Source organism: Gymnogyps californianus, chromosome 12 (genome assembly GCF_018139145.2).
Source record: "Gymnogyps californianus isolate 813 chromosome 12, ASM1813914v2, whole genome shotgun sequence".
In the NCBI taxonomy this organism is placed as follows: domain Eukaryota; kingdom Metazoa; phylum Chordata; class Aves; order Accipitriformes; family Cathartidae; genus Gymnogyps; species Gymnogyps californianus.
Genome location: NC_059482.1, coordinates 16,558,461 through 16,579,249, shown reverse-complemented (window position 1 = coordinate 16,579,249; position 20,789 = coordinate 16,558,461). Strand labels below are relative to the sequence as shown.

The following is a 20,789-nucleotide window of genomic DNA, read 5'->3' as shown; positions in this document are numbered from 1 at the left end:
TTCATATTCAAATCCTTTTACAAAGTAGATTAATATTTAGCATTTCAATATTCTGTCAATCAAGCAAGATAAAAAAACTCCAAATGGAAACGATAAAGGAGAAATAAGCCCTTCGCTACCCACAGAGGAATGTTATCACTTGGTTCCACCAACAAACAGAAAACTTTCATATGCCAGAGGTCACCCAAGAAAAGCAGATACCAGACTCTGAAGAGCGGCCTGATCCTTCAGTCCTGAAATTAATGAAATTTTGTCAGCCCCAGTATGTCTAAAGCAATACAGAAGCAGATGCCATAGATATGCAGATGATCTTATCTTAGACCCCAAAAACATTTCTCTAATGGTGCTGAAGTAGTAATAAAGGGCATCAGTGGGATTTGGAGCTAATCCCACTTACAAAGACCCTGAAGAGCATTCTTACTCTCTTATTAGCAGACCCTTCCAGCTCCATCCCCCCACCCCAGCTGAACCACAAGCAATGACAGCTATCCTCATGTTTTGCCTTCTCCCATTCAGTCCAAAGGCTCTAGCATCACCATAATGTCACTGACCTTACATTACAGTCTGGCTCCCTAGATTCTCCACAAACACTCTCTGCCACTGATAAATAGTTATGGTGATAAAGAACGACATGGTCCTAAAAAGCTGGCATGCTGCACGGATGGCCATTTTAACTTCACCTGCAAAAACATACCAGGAACACAGAGCCAGCATTTCCAGCATCAGCCTGTGAACTGGAAGTGGACAGCATGGAGCTTTTCGCACAAGATAAGAATAAGGGAATAACCTGTGAAAATTAATGTCTGGTTGTATTCATTAGCTTTATTGTTAAGCAATTTTATCACGATAAAAGCAGTTCACCTCTTTTTCGTGAAAAAGCTAACAGAGGTTCTTTTCTGCCTTCCACATGCCCAAATGTTATTCTTTGAGATTAGTTATCAGAAAGTAACTAAGCCACAAAAGCATATCTTAGGAATTCTTCAGTATCAATTTCTGCAACAGCATTTTAAAAATCAAATTTCACAAACACTACTGGATAGCTAGCCCAGAGACCCTGAAAATATTGTTCTGTTCATGAGCAGATACCCTCAAATAAAGTTAGAACTCATGGGCCAAATGGCTCTGAGAAATGCTGGCAACCTGGCCCAGAATGCTAGGATTCTGCATGGCACAACATTGCCATAAAAGCTGTCATTCTGTATTTAGCTTTCCAAGAAGCAAATCACAAAAACTATTTTGTTTCCTTGAGTTTTTGTTCCAATAAAAAAGGTCTCTTTTTTTGAGCACGTGCTGATTAATATCAATCATTACCTTAAAAATTATGGAAGAAATGGACGGTGAACTAAAAGAAGCCATTAAATGTTGGCATAACATCATATTTCTGCAAGGAGATGGTCCTTCCAGGGCCCTGTAAAAGTTAGTATACTTTTGTTTGATCAACTTCCCCCACGTCATCATTTTCCATGAAGCTCTGAGAGCACACCTCTGACTGCTCTCGTAAATAATGAGATATACAGAAGTGACTATGTAGGCATATATGGCACCTCTGCTCTCTCCCACAATGCTAAATATTTAATAACTGTTTTGTTTGTTTGGGTTTTTTTACTAAACTCAGAATTCCTGCTCCCTCCTGCCTTCTTGGGGGGGGAAAAAAAAAAAAATTCCGTTAACCCGATCAGCAAATATGCAATGAGTAGGTATAATCTTACTTGTGATGTACCTCTGAGGAGAATACTATCTAGCTGGTAGCCTTCATCTCTTAAAATTTTAGCAAAGCAAGCAGTGCATCTGGGTATCAAATGTTGCCTGTTAAAATGATGTCATTAACCTCATCCTGTACGAAACCCACAAGTCATTAATTTTTATGATTTTTCAAAAGACATCACTTAAAAATGAGCATACATTCGTTGATGTAGAATGCACCATCAAGTAACTCAATGGAAAAGAGTGGAAGACAGAAGTGTAAAACAGCAGAGTGAAGCATTAATATTCATTAAGCTAGCTTCTTTATTTTCTCACTTTTAATCATGACACGGTTCTTAAGTAAATATGTTTTATATTCTAGTCTAGTTTCACTCCTTCTTTAGCTCCTGGTTATTTAAGTTAAAAGTAGTAACTTAATGCAAGCAAATTTCCAGTGTTTCTGCCTTAAACCAAATTATTATAAATTACCAAATTCTAGAAGTTTTTATGATGTTGAACCATAATATAACTGTTAAATAGCACATAAATTGACAATCCATCCTGAAACCGATGAGAGTATCATTTGAACATTTTAGTGACACATTTAAGCAGAATTCCTCAGCTCCCATTCAGATGCATTCCTCTGTGTGTTTAAGATTATGACATGTATTGTCTTTGATAGACAAATGTGTATCTGCGAAAGGTGTGGGCAACTAAGATTTTACAGGAAAAAAATGAAGGGGAAAAAAAAGAAACTATATCATTCATCTTATTATCATTAACTCTTCTGTCAAAAAAACTGTAAGAGAGTTACCTGAATATGTTTAGCACCACTGAGACAGATTTCACAACCTGGATAAATACCAAAATGCACCTGCTTGAGAAGATGATTCTGGACAGTATATATAAACTCACACTCAAGAGAAAAGTACAAAAGCTGAGCAAGCATCAGAGAAAACAATTCTGACAGCAGCTCATACTGTATAATGGAGTATTCTCCCAGTAACCTGTACAAATTGTCTTAACATGAATAAGATAATGCATCTACCCCCAGTGACCCAAATTCAGAAAATGGGCCAGAGCGAAAGAAAAGGATAAATGTGTAAAACATAACTTGCAGCTCAAGAAATTCTAGTGGGAAGCAAATGCTATAGCCAGGTAGGAATATTTGACACCGGGAAGAAGCGTGTTCAAGCACAAAGGAAACACAGGCTCGAGGGGATCAAAAAACCAGCAGTGGCTCCGCCGTTTGGCCAGGCTCTGCAGCATGGGCCTCCCCGCGCAGCTGCAGGAGCCCGGCCCGCAGCAGGAGCAGGGCCCGAGAGAGCAAAGCAACAACATTTAGGTCATAGGTAGTTGTATATCACTGTCCTGACACGATGTTTTAAATCACAACACTGCATTTTCAAACTGGAACACTGAGTCATGAAACAACCAAAACCAGATGTACCCTGTGAAATACTATATAAATGAGATCAGCGAGCACTTGAAAGAATAAAGAAAAGAAACATTTATGTGGAAGGATTATTCCAGCTTGCCATTTCTATAGGTTACTAAACAGGAACCCATCTAGAATAAGTGTCTCTACCTCACCGGGAGTTTCCCAGATAAATAAGCTGGCCTCCATTAGCTACCAACACAAATCACACAGAATGACTAAGGTTCAGGCTCAAAACATCTGCTTCAAAACTCTGAACAGCTGGCTGCCTGGTCTGGGTAGAAAGGACCTTGTGTCCCATATATCCCATCCTGATAGGTGCCGCTGTACTCAGCTCAGATTTAAGAGGCTGGGGGTGGAGAGAAGAGTTAATTAGTGCAACTCCCTCAGAAATGCTGCTGAGTATATACATACACGAGGAAGAAAAACAATCTTTAAAAGCTCCCACACCCCAGGGCTTCTATTCAGCTGACTACAAGTCAGGCAATCGTCACTCGCTTCCCACCTTTGCCATGCAATCAGACTCCAATGAATTCTAACTCGCTGGGAATTTTATTTTTTTAACCCCAACATCAGCCCTAATCACCCTGTGCAGTTCTCTCTCTCTCTGGAGACTAATGGCCAGGCACTCACTCTGGGGCTTCCAGCTATTGACTTCCTTTTCACCAGCTATCTGAAAATGGTGCCATCCAAGTCCTCACCCATCGTTCTGCCTACACCACTTTATTCCTCCAATGCCTTTGCTGGCTCCCTTTCTGCTTCTGCATTGAGGTTAAGCTCCTTGTCTTCGCCTTCCAGGCTCTACACAGTTGTATTTGCGTTTGCATCTCCTAGCCCTACATCCTAGCCCCTATGCTCACCGATTCCTTTAATCTTGGTCATCAGTATGACACTTTCTACCTGTCCTGGCTCTGCCTTTTCATGCCGCTCTCCATGACACCCAGACATAAGAGCCAAAGCTACAGAATGCAAACAGAGTGTGTATTTTAGCAACCTACATTTGGACTAACATGGTGCTAAACACAGTTTTGCTTTTAGTGCAAGTAGAGACAGCTACATCCATAGATGTATTAGATATATCAAAGGATAACCTTTGATTTAGGTGGGTTATCATGATAACAAGCACATTTTTAAAGTTTGGACCCCCCTACTCCCTGTATTACATGACAGTCAATATTGTGTTAATTAATATTTTCTAAAAGATGTTGCTCTTCTCAAGTAGAAACAAGTTGCTTTACTTCTCCTCCTTCAAACATCTCATTAAAATCCTTTGATTTAGCCTTAAGAGACTCAATTTTCCACATTTTTGGCAGAAAATATGCACACATTTCCTGTTTTAGTGAAGTTCTTATCAAGGTATCATATCCACCACTTTCCCCAAGTAAAACACATGCAAAATGTAAAACTGTCAACCAAGAAAACTTTCCTCCCTATTTTTTAACCATCTGACTGAAACATGTATTTTTTTCTCTCTTTATTCTCATATTCTTTACATATAAAGTTCCAGTACTTTTGGAAAGAGCAAAGTTGAAGAAACGTGTTTCACAACAGGACTGCAAGGGACAAGATAAGTGGTAACTCTAATATCTTGTGGAGTAGATTTTATAATGGTTTTAAAGTAGCTGTCAACAAGAATGCCATGTCACCTATGCACAAACTTCCATTCTTGATGTAGACAAAAAACAATCCCAAGAAACAGAGGTTCAAGAGAATGAGGATGCCCTTTGGCATTTCACCCAAACGACTGAGGGCTCTGTCAACTGCTAAGTGGCTATTCTGAATGCTTCAGTCTCACTTGAAGGAAACAAGTTTCCAAAATAAGTCTGATTTTCATATAGCAAGTCCTTAGCAGATTTTGAAAACCTAGCCTCTTGAAGATGCTTCAGGAAACCCATCCAAACCCCAAAGCAGTCATTATCATTGTTTTACTTTATTTTTAATCTTGTCCAGACTTGAAGAGAAAGAGGTAAAAGACTTTTTCAAAAAACAATTGATGGGAGGAACCTAGTTCCCTTTTGGGTATATGAAATTTCCCATGGACCAGAAACATAGCCTTGTGTAACTGTGATCAGCTCAAGCCTAGTCTTCCCTACTAGGAAACCTATTCACACCTCAAAAAACGGTATCATTTATCTTAGGATAATGCAGGTGAAAGTAGATACTCAGTTATCTATCTGAGGTGATCATCATTCTTTACAAGTACAGTTTTACAGCCAGGCTTAAAACTCAAAAATAAAATAAATAAATAAAAAATTAAATAGCTTGTAGTCAGACATACTTGGAGATGACATTTTGCTACGTTAGCAGCTTCCATGCATACAAACCCATGTAGTCAAATATACGTAAAAGTGGATGTTTGTGCACACAATTTTGTGTGATCACTACTTACAGGCAGAAGATAAGAATGCATTTTGGGCATGCATTTGGCTCTCTCCGCATTTGGAATTGAAGCCTTCATATTAATATTCTCTTTCAAAAATGCTTGAAGAACCCCCCTCGTAAGCCTCTTCAAATAAACCATACACCTCTTTGTTACAGTGTCCTATTTAGGACAAGAGTTTCCTTTCCTTCCCCGTTCGTAAGTAATGTATATACCTAGGGCCTTACACAGATAAAGTATATATTCCAAGCCTCACTATAATGAAAACTGAAGTCAGGCAAATACAATTAAGAATTAAAGCATATACCATCTAGAAAAACACTATAGAGCAATACACATTTATGCCTTGGTTTAAGCCTAATATTGTTTCTCCTACAGCATATTTTACCTCTCCTTCTGCAACCATGAGGTTTTACTTTTTCGTTTTGAGTTTGCCGTGCTGGATAATTTAATAATAAAGATAACTCACCAGGATTCAACTTTCTGTAAAGAATGTGTAAAGCAGCTCACACTCAGAGAAGAAGTCAAGGTGACTTTTAGACCAACATTAAAATATACATTGCAACTGCAATAATGCAGTTTGTTAAGCAGAAGCAGCAAGCTCAACTTCCATAACGTTTTCTTTCTCTTAAATAAGAACCTGGTGCTCTGTGATCCATTACAGATGGGGTTTTCTTCCTCCTTCAGATACTGAAATTTATCCTTTGGTACCTTAGCACGAAGTTCAGACTAACATACCAGCTCAAAAACTATGATGGTGAAGTGCACAAATGCATTCAGTTCAGCTGCCTCTGCTCTAGGAGCAGTAACTCCCAGCATAATAATATGGTAATAGTGTTTGAAATCACTCCGTCTATATCCACCAGTTTGACAGAATTGGAGCCCCTGCAGTCTCATCTCACAGAAGGTGACTGTAGAGCAATTCCAGCTGCTGGTAAAATACTGTGAAGATAAAGACAGAATAATAATAATAAAAAAAAAAAACCAAAACAAACCACCAAACCCTTAATCTCCAGTCCCAAAGGATTGTGGACTATTAGAGGCTTATGAGGCAAAAAATATCCCCAATATCTTTATATCCCTGTTACAGACCCTCAAATGGGTACAAGGAGCAGTTGTATAATACGCTTTTAAGGATATCCCATCCATAGGAACACGAATATCAGCCTGTTGAGGAAGTGAAAGTGCAAAGCAGACAGACACTTACACAAAAGCCTTCAAGATGGACATCTGAATAAGTAAGAAAGGAAACGTGATACTTTTTGCTCCAGGTTGCTTGCCACATGCAGTTGAATCTCTTTTGTCCCAATCCAATACCTGGACCAGGCTTTCCAACAGGACAAAACACAAATCCTTTCTTCATTCTTCTGATATATTTCTTTTCTCCAGCCTATGAAAATCAGGTAGTGGCAATACTGAAACATGCTCTTTGCAGGTAGCTTTTTCATCTCTGCTGCAGTGGGTAAATGAGCATCCTCTTTTAGTGGTCAGTCACTGCAACGTGCACTCAACAAAAGCTACCAACCTGCTCATTTAACTTGAATCATAAGATTCCTATGTGCTGTGGAAGATAAGCATGCTTGTAAATATATATATATCTACTTATATCCTATATAAAAAAAAAAAAAAAAAAAAATCTACAGAAGGAAAAAACCCCCAGCAATAATAGCTTAAAATACTATGGACTTGCTTAATATTACCTGTAGCTAGCAAAAAAAGCATTAACAGATAAAATTATCCAGTGTACTTTAAGACCTGTAGATAACCAGAAGATCCATTTAGGGGACAGTTTTATTTAGATCATTCCATTTTCAAGACAGAACATTACTGTTTGTACAATGTTTTCACCCTGGATTTCATGGATCTTTAGAAACTCTTGCGAGGTGTTGCCAAGTGACATCTTCCATTAACACTATTATTGGAATTCTGGAACTATTATGGCTTCCACTTTTTAAGGTGATAGGGTGAGACACAGTTTTACAAGGACCTCTGCCAGAGAAGAGATGATATAATTGAAAGCAACTCTATGAATAGACATATGGATTCAGCAGTTACTTTCCAGCTGAAGGGTCCAACCATTTCCAACTAAAAAAGATCATCAGTCTTTGAGATTAAATAGGACCGAAACAAGAAATGACTGCTTTTTGCTGTATTTAAATTCACTTTGAAGCTACTTCAGAAGGATAAATTTACTCACTCTACAGATTCAGCTATTTACCTTACTTTGTTCTTCTAGCTGTCCTCTAATCTCTTTGCTGATTGCAAAATCAATTGTCCCACGTCCCCCAAGATCTTATCTTCAACATAGATTATACTCATGAACAAGTCCAAGCACATGAATGCAAGAGGACAAATCTTCATCTACCTTCCAGCCTGGAGAAGCTCAATAACTCCTCCAAATTGCTTATTTTGGTCTTCTTCACCACAGCAGACAGATGGGTGTAGCTACATAATAAATCTGATTTTCTGTTCAACTTCCTTTCACGATCGGTTTGGCTACCAAGAAACTCTTTAACAAACAGACTGAAGTGCACTGAGGTGATTTTACCCAGGCATATGCTGGGAAACAAGCATGCAGAAAATGGCTACAGAGCTTGACTACAGAATAACCTTCTCATTTAAGATGTGACCGCTGAAATCAAGGGTACTCTTTCCACCGACTTCAGTGATCATTACAGCTTTAACATGCTGCATTCTGAACCTTTCTTGTGATAATAACCATGATAATAGTCTTCCTACATGGCTCAGGTTTTCATACAGCACAAGGGCTTAAAGCTCCCCTAGAATGATAATCAATGCTCCTCTATTATGTTTATAGCTCTAAGTCTTTTCCTGCTAATGGATGACGTATATTTATGCAGCTGGAGGAAACCTGGATTCAATAACTGCTCCACCACAGACTCACTGTGTGGTGTAGGGTAAGTCACTTAAATCTCTCTGTGCCTTCATTTTTCAACTGTAAAACGGAATTCTTGATGCCACCTTTGCAAAGAGCTCTGAATCCTCAGGACGAAAACATACCCTGCTAAATAATATTACCTTGTTAGGAAGCACAGGTGTGTGACCCTGGACACGTATGCTAATGTTGATCCATAAATCTGTCAACAGGAGGTGCTGGCAAAACAGATGGTTCACATTCCTTTTTAAACCACCTCTTTGTCCCCAAAGCCCAGGTATGTCAACTAATCATTTTATAACTGGTCAGGGTTTTAATGGGCCAGGAAGTCACAGCGAAGCACAATGCCACCAGCATTATGGCTAAAAATGGAGCCAACAAGAGGAAAAGACAGACACAGAGGTTTCTTTTACTCTTCTCCTCTGCTCCCTGGCACGTAGGACAAACACGGTGAGGCTCTGCAGAAAAAGATAAAAGAAAAAGCAGAACCCGTCCCCACACATTCCTGTAAGTAGTACAGCATCAGTGATCATGCCTGAATGCTGATTGATGCTGCGTACATAGAAACAGACACGTTTTTTCATTACAGGCAATAAAAAAACCACAGACACACACCATTTAAAAACCTGATTTAGATGAACAGTTGCATGTCGATCCACAGGGTCAGGAGGATTACAAGCAAATAAAAAGTTCACTTCTAAGCATGTATTTTACTTTATTTTTTACTTAAGAGTTACCTCTATTATTAGGCATTTCGATTCGCCATCTCAATAGCTGAAAACTGAGGACACGGCATTTTCCTTGAAAATGTTACTGTAGCAACAAGGGCTGTGGCAGGATTTATGCTGCAGGCTGGGCAGGCTGCTGGGAGGGAGCGCTTGGGCGGGCAGGCAGGCAGGCAGGCAGGCGGCCGTGCGGGACCGGCTGCCACGCACATTCCCATAAAAGGAATCACAGGGCCCGAGGACCACATCAAAGCCGTGGAGTTTAGCAGATTTCCCCTTCCCCTCCCTCTGAGTCTTTGAGACGGAGACTTCATACTCCAGAATTTAATATCTTTTCCCTCCCTCCCCCCATCAGCCCCTTTGTCTGCGTCTCTGTTCTCTAAGAGCTAACAGATGTTGATGCCATATAGTTTCAAAGAAAACTTTTGATGCCCACATAACTCATTACAACTAATATATTCCAAGAATGCTTGTAGCTCAGGAAACACTGGGGTGAAAAAACAGAGGAGAAGGGGCAAATGGCTACACTGAATAAGCCTTGAGAGAAAATAAATAGTTCACTTCAAAGTCATCAGGGAATTCTTTAACAAGCTCTTTCTTCCGCAAAACACAGAACAAATTCAGCTGAGCCTAGAATTCCCAAAGGAAAAAAATAAAACCAAGCCCCATATAAATGGCAAAGCAGAGGGAAGCATCAGAGAGGTCGCCCGGCTCACCCAGCAACAAAGCGCAGCATTCTCGAGGTTTGATATTCCCAAGCAACCTGCACTGTGCCAGGGCACAAAAGCACCGCTGAAAAGCGGAGACTGTCAACAATAACAATACAGAGAGCCCTAAAAAAAGCTAACCCTGTCCCTCTGCACAGAATGAATGCAGGCAGCGATGAGATTACTCAATTCACGGAGCACTTTAATTCAGCCTTACAACCTATGCAGGAGGACATGTCACAAATGTCACAATTATAGAGAAGAAACATTTGCTCATTTAGCAAAAGCAGGTGATTGCATTTTTCAGGGCAGGCAGATCCGTGTTCTTAGCCTAGGATGCAACCTTCATAAATTTTTCTAGCAGGTCTCCTCCCCTCCCCTGCTGCTTCAGCACACAGCTGCGGCCTCCTTTCCGTTTGGTGAGAAGCCCCCCAGGAGTCACCAGGGGTTGGTAGGGAGAAGGGTTGAGAAAAGGGGGGAGGGCGAGAATGCGATTACATCAATTTCCACAGCAGGAGGATCGGATTGCATCATTGTACACAACTTGGGGCCCGCTCTTTTATCCCTGATGCAGGCAAATTTCCCATTGAAATCAGTGGGAAACTTGTCTGTGCAAGGACTGCAGAATCGGGTATTCTGTGATCACAGAATTAGAAAGCAGTAGGAAGCCACACCTGGCAGCACCTCTCTCGGTGGTGCCCTGCCCTCCGTCGGGACGGATATCAAATCAAAACAAACGAAAATATAACAACGATGTTAAATTCCTTCTCCCTCTCATACAAACTCCTAAAAATCCAGCACTGCAGTTATTGTATAAAAGCCTGTATAAAGTTCCTACCAGTGAACTGCAGATTTCACACAAAACAAGTCACAATGAGAAAGAAAATATTGGGGAGGGGGGCAGAGGGAATCTATCCCACTACACAATCATAGGCATCTCTCATCTAACAATTAAAATGTAAAGAGTTTTAAGGGGTTTAGACAAACAAGTGTGTTCTCCTGCTTGTTTTTTTCCAGGGCTTTAGATGGAAGAAGAGAAACAAAATCAGTCAGCCCTACTTCTGCAGCAGCAATAACACATGGTCTCTTTTTCTGAATGGTTCAAATACTAACCATAGTACCGTAGCACAATATGCAGAATTACTGGTTTTTCACTGCTGCCCATTTCCAAGCACCACACTCCGCATCCACTTTCATCTGCATAAAAAATTTTCCTTGTAGCAGCTCAATAATCTCCCCACTTCAACTGCTGCTACTCCCATGCACACCTTCTTTCACAGAATAATTATCCACCAAACACACTGGTAAACAGCTTAGGAAAATCAGAATTGAAATCTTCTATTAGATTTGTTCAGGATAAAGTGTGGTTCCTCGTAAAATGATTCCTTATTATCTCTCCTGCCTCACCATTTGGGGATGGATCATTTCCTCTAGGGAATAACAAGGAAGGCGTCCTCAAGCCTTGTGGTTTTGTAAGTAAAATACTGTATTACTGAGGTCATCCACCACATTTCAGGGTGGCAGGAAACTTCAGCAGGAGAACAGACAGCAGTGCTGCTCAGGTAACTCTAATCCATTCTGTGGACTTGGGAGATTTCCACAGCGGCAGAGCAGGGCCGAGATGGAAAAAGTCCGGAGAAGAGACAGGGGACAACACAGAAGGAGAGTCCTTATTGCTAAAAGCACAGAATCAGAAGATTTAAAATTCTATTCCATAAATTCAAAAGCTTACCAAACTCTCCAAATAGCACACCTGTAAGATCTGGGTTCCAAGTTTCCTCAAAACACTCCAACATATCCAGACTAAGAGGACTGTTTAGTGTGCAGAAAGGCTGTGAAGCCCTACCAGAACCACTTGCGCCACGCGTCTGTGGTGGCTGCACTGCACCAACACTCCAGTCTCCGTCAAACAGCAGGTTCTGAGCTACCAGGATGCAGCACTCGGGCCAGGAACCATCTTCAGAGTACACTATGTGTTTTGCCCATGTTTTTTTACAACTGTCAAATAGCATATTCCAGTGTGGGCTAATTACGTGCTCCTTCTGTCTCACATATACCAGAACAGAGTGAGGGAAAAAAAAAATTAATCCTGAAATACACGATATAAAATAAAGGTGATAGCCTGGTTTTAGTTTCAGCTGAGCCCTATTGGGACTATTTTGTGACAGCAAAATAATTTGTCCTTTAGGATGAAAAAATAGCAAATGATAATCAGAAGAAAAAATAAGAAAAAAAAAAAAACAACAAAAACTTAGTAGCTATTACTTAAAGTGGCTATTGGCAGCAAGAGCTGAAGTTTCCCCAGCGTAAGATGAAGCATAACGGCAGCAGCACCAAGACTGAGGCTTTACATTAAAAAATAACAGGACTACAATCTGAGGTTCCTCCTAAAGCTGGTGATGCTTTGCCTGAATAAAGACTTAGAAATCTGCACCTATAGCAATACTCTTCACTTTATACCATGTTTCTGCTTTCTATACTCAAAACATTAACTACAGAGGAACTGATACATCCAGCTTTTTAGTAACCTTGCTGGACTGGCTCAGCTGTTTCTGTACATTGAAAATTTACATTAAATAGGCTAAGTTACTTTTGCTGGAATTTGTCAAAGAAAAAACCCAACCTATAGACAAACCAGAGCACAAAACCTTTCAAGTGTATCTCCTTCAAATGGTCTCAGCAGTAGGGGTGCAGCAGTATTGATTGCTCTCAGAAACTCATAATTCCTTTCCAATCTCAAGCAGACAAATTAAAAGCAATTAAAACTCTTTACATTTTTCCCAAACTCCTTTTTTTTTTTTTTTTTAAACTGTCAAAGATACCGTCAATGTATTTTCACCTGTGTCTCCCTGAACACTAAAGGTCTAGACAGGAATCTTTCAGATGTGCGTATCTTGCTCAAACAGGACTTCTGCTGATACACACAGGAACCGTGCTACAGATAGGAGAAAAAAAACCAAACTACTTCAGTCTGCCATGATGGAGCAGATCCTCATTTTGATGCAACTCTGACATTCTGGACATGGAAAACTCTGAACATTGGGCCATTGGTATGGTTTTGTCTCCTGAACTGGGCAGAATGATGCCCAGAGATATCCAAAGACCTTGGACGGGCTTTTATGGCTGGTTTTCACCATTTCAGGGAAAATGTTTGTTTTTCTGATTTTGTGCGTGTGCGTGTGTGTCGGAGCATGTATGTTTGTTACATTGCAAGGAGAACAGAAACTTTAAGAAAAAAAAGATTTTGCCAAACATTGTTTCCTCTCAAGAAACACTGATAGAAAAACATAATCCAGTCTCACAGAATATATATGCAGTTCCTTAGCCTGAAACAAAGGAATTTACCTTGCAGTGACAAAGCCACACCTGGGTTTCTGAAGCACTATGGGAGCTAATATTTGTAGGACCTCTTTCAATGCCTTTTTTCCCTTGTTTCACTATTTCTATTAACAAGTATTACTGTTATCTATTACTCTTCTGCAGTATACTCTAGCAGAGACCACTGCCTGTGCCTCCCAGTGCAATGAAGACCCACAAACCCTCCCCTGGCCCAGGAGGATGCACTCCAAAAGATATGCGGGGATTTATTTCTTGCCACCTGTGGGTCCTTGCAGTAGAGAAGACCCCACCAAGCACTGCTATCTGGAGCAGCTCTCTTGTTTGTTTCTTGTGGTGACCAAGCCCAGAGAAAGATGAGTGCACAGGTCTTGGGCAACCAAACTGCATCTTTCAGTCCAGGTTTCACAAGTGCACAGGTACTCAAAGATCAACCCCGAATGCCAGGGATCCATCTCCAGGCACAATGTTATGTATGATTTCAGATACAGTGCATGTATCTGACAAAAGCTGTCCTTGGCGCCAGACTTCACACACAATGGGAAAGGCCAAAACCAGCACTGTGAGAAGCCAACCAAAGCAAGGATATTGGATGTTGTCAAAAGCCGTAAGAGCACCATTTCCATGTTCGGAGCACATCACTAGGGCTAGCAAGTCCTGTGTGCACTCCCCAGGGAAGGGCACAGCCCCCCCTTAAACAGGTGGCATAGGAAACATGACTCCATGACAAGCACAAAACACTTTGACAGAAGTGGCATCACCTGGGATCAACAGCCACTTTCTCTTCCCATAGCGGGTGGGAGAAAGCTAGAAGAGAAACTTAGGGTACTTCAGTTTCATCACAGGTCCACAAAGTCTTCCTCACGTGGTTCTAACTAGCAAGTGACACAAACTGGAGTTTTAAGAGTCTTATCAGGTTACCATTCTGCCTTACTTTCTTTTTTAAGCCAACTTAATTCCATCTTTGTGGCAAGGTTTTGTATTCGTTTGCTATGATTTATAACATCTTATTTAAACAGAAAGGCCAGTGGAAATCCTTTACAATGTTTATACAATCTTTAATATTTTCCATGAGGACCAGACACGTTTGGGAGGGGAGGGAGGAGGGATGACAGCCGAATTCAGATTATACGCACAGCAGCAGGCTTGACTGATCCCATGCAACTATTAAAGGGACAGCAGCATCTTAAAATTCATATTTGCCTAGAAAAGTTTTACGTAGTCTTATGCAAACACCTGAAAGACATTAGAGGAAGGAAACCTCAGCATTTCCAGTCAGTTTACTTTGCTCACTTGACTTTATGAAGATTGTTTCCTTAATTTTTCGATTCAAGCCTGTTGGTCCATTTAATATGCTCCAGTATGAAAAGCGCACAAAGAGGAGTGGTGCAAATAATTATTAAAATAAAGGAAAATGACAAGGAGACTTTATTAGCCCAAGCTACCTTCACTGAAATTTTTAAATATAAACTAGGAGAAATATTTCACCACAGTCATTACTGGCATCTCAGTTAACATTGCTATTTTAATGTCAAATGTTTTTAAATGCTGCTAATTTTTAATTGCTTGTATTTAAAGACTGAAAGAAAATTAACATAAACAGAACAGATCTCTCTCGCTAGGCACAACTCTTAACTTCAGTCAGAAGAGTCTGTCAGGCAGCCCAGATTGCATCAACAGCTTCATAAGCTCATGACACACCAGCAACATAGCACAAACTGCTGCCCAAGCTGTCCTGGCAGGACATGCAAGCCTTGATTTTGATCCCAGTTTTACCCTAGTTTCACATTTCTGTAACTGCAGTGGAACAAAATCAGAGTGGCTGGAAACAGAACTATGCCTTCACCTCTTGCTGGAGCATTCAGGACCAACTTGTTTTATCATCAGCTATAGCATCAATATCGATATCAAAGTAGATATTTTAACTTAAGTTGAAAACTCTTTATATTTCTTCCACAAGCAAAAAGAACCCTGCCCTAGAGAAAGATGAAAGGAGCCAATCTCCCCTTTAAATTACCAAGCAAGCCTGGGCCTTGACTCCTTTTTCAATGGGAAGTCAAAACGTCTGACTTCAATCAGTTTGTATAAACCAGCTTTTGTTTTTCCTTTTACCCAAATGACTCCACTCTTAAGGATTTATTGTAACTGGATTGCTTTTCTACCCAGCAGGGAGCTGTAGCACTAGCAAAGCTGTTCCACACAGTAGGTTTTCCGCTGATTGAATTTCTAGACTTTCAGCTCTTCGGAAATGTTTGCTCTTGTACAAGCTGTCAGAGGGAAATTGTGTGCAGTCGATTTTGTCTCAGCTAAAGCCAGGCGGGGTTCCATACGCAGCCAGCCAATGCAGAATTGAAAGAAGGAGGATCAATCAAATTGCGAAGGAAAAAAAGGTCTCAGCACAAACAAACAAAAAAAACCCCAAAGAAACAAACCACACAACAAAAAAGGACAGGAGGAAGCAGATGAGAATGAAAACCATTTCTGCCAATAGGTGCACTCAAAAGAACCAGTAACATCCTTTCTTAAAAGGAAAACTTCTAATTAAAAATCACTGAAACAAGGGCTAGGAGCCATTTGAAGAAGCTGTTCCATTAAACATGCACAAAGCCAACACCGTTATGTTGCTCCAAAACCAAGCTGCTGTATAAACCCTCATCCTTTGGAGCAGCCCACCCTACCGGTACTGCCACAACTGTCAGTACCATGGTCACATCATGTCACAGCACAGCATACCTGCCACAGCAAGCACTGGAGTAGCCAGGCCTTTTACACTGTCTACTGTGCTTCTGCCTGGTTCTGTGTAATCAGGAACACATGCTGGGAAGATGTAGGAAGCCATTGCGAAGCACCTCAGCTGCCATGCTTGTCACAGACGGTGGAGTCTTAAGGGTCCAGACTTAACAAGAAGGATTTTTCAGCCATCATGTTCTCAGTATCTTACAAAGACTATAGAGTCACCACCACCTCAAGCACGCCATAGCCATTATCTGGCCAGGCACGTGGCCTAATGGTACAAATTGATGTCTGCACTTGAGGTTTTGTTATTTAGAAATCTAATAACTGACAAGGCCAGAAGTGCACACAGGGGCCAACACAACCAAAGAAGTCAGAAGCAGCAAGACATCTGTATTAAAGATCTCATAAAAGGATCTCAGTATAAGCAACACTTGACCGTGGTCCTGTGGTCTGGTCTGCAATAGCTCATATTTCTAACTCATCTGCACGGACAAATTTTGGTTCTAACTGCCTTACAGGGAACAGAAGTGTTTTTAGGCATAACCCAATACTTCCAAATGACATAGTAACCCGGTGAATGTGACAGCACAGGTGAGTATTAGACTGGGAGTCTCTGCCCTGCCAGCCATGGGTAGATAAGCCTTACAATATTTAAGTATACCGTAATACAACCAGGAGCAATTGCACTGAAACCAGGCACACCATCTTGCCTCAGTACCGAGGTTTGCATTTTGCTGACCCTGTGTTAGAAAAATTGTGCCACCTGGTTTCTCTTTTAAGAAATAATTACAGCTAGTGGGTCATTCTTTTTTGACACATAGTGAAAATCTCAAAGCCATACAACAGGGGATTTGTTTTTAAATTACCGGACTTGACCTTAAAAGATTCTTAAGTCCTACTACCTTGTATCATTCAGGACTCATCCTTGTGTGTAAGTTTAGTAGCCAGATAGTGCAGCAGTATCCACAGAACTCACTGTCTGCAAGGACAGTCACTCTACCTGCTACACGTGTAATGGAGAAAAGCACCTTGCAAAAAGGCTTTCTTAGAGCATCCCAAGTGTCTGCAAGAGTGACTGGTGCAGAGTCTCAGTGAAGGTGCAAAAAAGTGAACTTTCAGTTTACTGTGCACTGTCTTTCCTCAGAAGACACTTACAGTGAGAAAAGATGACATCTATCATGAAACAAATAATAATAATGAGGATTTTTGCCACTATTCTTCCCCAGTTAGCTGCCTTCTATTAACAGCAGTTTCCTCTCTCAGTTCCCACCTTACTTCACCTGTTAAGTGTAGCTCAGTGATTTTCCTGCTGGGAGTCTGTTCAGACACGCTTTCCCAACTCAGCACACTGACAGCCTGACATTCGTGTTCCTAATCAACAGTGCACCTCGACAAAGCCCGATGATGAAAGGAAATATCCTGGCTCCAAAGTCTTCTAAAGGGCCACTTGACTGACGAAGGCACTTGCACCACTATTTGCACCATATTTAATGAACCTCGTTATCTAAACAGTCGTCTGCTCGTGCTAGTCACTAAAGAGTTTCCACATTTTTTCTTTACCTCTTGGGAGGCTACAGTTCCTCTTTGGCCATAAAGAAAAACATTGCAAACAAAAAAGAAAGAAGGTAGAGAGTAAGAAATTCTGGATACACAAGAAGGAAGCACAAGGCAAATGACCTGGAACTTTGATCAGTCTTTCCTACTGATGCTATTAAGATCTACTCCAGCTGTCCCAGCCACTAGTGGTAACAGTGCCCCAGCCCAGGGCTATAACCATGTACAATAGCTAAATAAAGTATTGCTTTAAGATAGAAATTCGTTCATAAATCCCAACAAAGGTTATTGAAAGGTTATTGCTCTCCAACTAAAGATACACTGGCGTTTTCAACTAAATGCAGATTTGATTTAGAGGGACACAGAATTTAAGATTCAATATTGCAAATGCATAACCTTCAGTGTTCTATGGGAAAAGCAGAACAAGGATTGGTGAATTCTCCTGACACGGACTGAAGAAGCTTAGATTGCCTGAAAGATTTCTTATCTCATTATTGATTTCAATCAAGTCTTCTATTGTACAATTCGGTTTGTGAGCACAGGGTTATACAAAGTGCGAAGAATTATCCTGGAGCTGACAGACATAACTGAAGCAAGGTAGGCACAGCTCCAACACAGCTTCTCACCAACACTTATCCCTAACCAATTGCTTCATTTCTTACATATATTCCACTTTCAGGTCCTAAAAAACAGAGGACAACAATACCTGAACTGTCTGTCAAAGGTAGTGCTCTTCACCATGACCAGCCTTAGAGTTTTCCAGACTTCACTCTATTTACCTGCTTTGTATAAAAGCCTGCCTTCCTCTTCCTCTTATAAAAGAAGTTATGAGAGGGAGAAAGAGGAAAAGAGGAATGACTGAGTGGAGCAAGAAGACATTTGGGGACTTGGGAAAAGGAGGTGCACAGTTTGGAACCTTGCTGCTTGCTTCCACGCTCTCCCAGCTGAGCCACCAATAATCTTATCATACTAACTTACCTATGCATGGCACTGGAAAATACATACCTTCCTCAAAAGGTTAAAACAGAATCCCTCTACTCTGATGTGTTTAATTACACAAGATACACATTCTGGATTTGCTACTTCTCCCATTTACTTAAATGGGAGGTTTTGCCATTGATGTTAATGGAAGGAGACCTTATTTCCGTTGCATGGCATAGGCCATCTGCAGATTAACGACCTAGACCATATGTCATGCCTTGCAAGTCTCACTTTAGACTACAATTGTCTTTCATCCCAAACAAACTGCTGTCAATCTGCCTTTATTTGTTTTAACAATTATCTTACAGTTATTACTGGAAACTACCAACTGACTTCTTTTGAAGGAGCAAGGCAGTTTCACACAGAGCCAGGATGGTGACAACAACGGAAGAAGATAAAGTAAGAAATCTAGGGGAAGTTACACATATATATATTTAATTATTATTTTTAAAAACACAAAAGACATTGAGGTTGGGAGAAGTTAGAGACAAGGCTTAACGACACAAGAAGACTGAAACACAGACGCACAGAAGAAATTAAAGGCACTCAGTCATGGAAACCTTTGCACAGACACTAAAGGTTACTCAAATGAACAGTTCTTTTGAAACCAACTTGACTCAAATGAGTAAATTTTACAGTTTGCAGGATCAATCATCTAAAATGAATGCTTAAAACCAACAAAAAGCTACAAGGTATCTGTAACAGAATAACAGCACATGAAATATCATATCACACTAATACTAATGTTAATTATCCCTCATTAAAAACAAACTTCAAAGTGGGACAAGAAACCCGAACGGTAATATAGGCAAGATTTAAAAGTGATGATAGAAACTAGGCTAAGGTATATAATAGAATATGCAGTGAAAAGGGAGTAATCAGAAAGACTGAAGCAAAAACAAGACAAAGCAGCAAGGACTACAGCAGGAAAGAAAATGGGATGGGTGTAGAGAAAGAACATGCCCAGATGTCTTTATCCCTTTTCTAATCAGGGCCAAACCCACAAACATTTAACATCTGATGAAAAGACTAAAGCCATGGCCATTGCTGTGAATTTCAATGACCTGAATCTAACTCTTAAAGACATTCCTAGGTTTGGAGTTGCAGGGGCTTCTCTTCTGAATGAGCACACACACATGCATACACACACATGCATCTGCAGGATTTAGTCATAGCTCACAGCCCTTTCAGGGTTGCATTTTTCTTACAACATGGCTCGAACAGCCACAGCCTTATCCAAGTGAGAATGAATTGCTGGGAGAGTGACAAAATGGGGTGCAATGCAGAGACAGCTATGCAGTGGAGACTGGAATTTCTGAGAAATTACGGACAAATTCTACTGCTTATCTGACAGAAATGAGATGGGCTGCTGGCTGACCCTTCAGAAAGCACTGAGAACACTGCCCCAGTGAGAAAAGTTTCTTTAACATGTAAATGAATTTTCCTTGGATCATGTATATGTAAAACAAAGTTAGGTATCAACACCTAACATATACATGGAGCTGCCTTGGGGGGAAAAAAATAAATAAAAAAAATCAAGAATTCAAAAGAAAACTTGGTATGAAGAAGATAATTCTGTGGATGCCATCTTTCAGTGAAGCTCTTCTACAACTCTACACTATTGAAAAAAGAGGCAGATTAATTCTCCGCCCATCTTAAATTTCTGCAAACAGTGTCACCCTGCTGAAGCAGTGTGGCCAGCTGACAGTGCAGTACCTCACCCACCACCAAGCTCCCCTGTGCTGCCACACACTGTCTGTACTACCTGAGCAACCATTTTAAAGCAATCCTCAAAGCTTCCACATGAGCTGCTCTTACATCAGTGTTTATAGTATAGACATCCCCCTCAGATGTGTTGTATGAGGCAGAAAGGAGTAACCATCTCTAATGACATTGCTCAAAGGCAATAATCCATAACAAGGATGCTAGAAAACAATAAAACAAAAACCTGAGGAGTGGGAAAAGTGCATAGAGGTAGGCTAGGAAAACACATATCGTGATGGAAGTAAAGGCCCTGAAAGTTACACCAAGTTTATGGAAAAATGCAATGCTTAGACATTCATTGTAAACCTTATTTGTTTTTCTAGGGTCTCCAGGGCCAAAGCAGAAGCCCCAGCAGCTTGAGCTAGAGGACAGTGTCCCTAAAAAGCTACCTGCTGCAGACTTACAAGCTCTGCAAATGAGGCACAGAGGGGTTTGCAGTGCACAGGAACAGAACTTTACACAACTTTCTGGTCCCTTTGAATTGATGAATATTGTAGACTCAAATATTGCAGGAAGCCTAGCAGAAGAATGTGTGTTAACATGTGACAAGCTTTTGACTTCAGGAAACATGCATGCAACCTGGCTTAGA

The 20,789-nt window shown here is 40.6% G+C and overlaps 1 protein-coding gene across 1 annotated transcript in view; it reads right to left on the bottom strand.

The window, feature by feature from the left end:
- The window catches only part of NKD1 (NKD inhibitor of WNT signaling pathway 1), a 109,729-nt gene that overhangs the window by 40,214 nt on the left and 48,726 nt on the right, over positions 1-20,789 (bottom strand). The window lies entirely within an intron of this gene.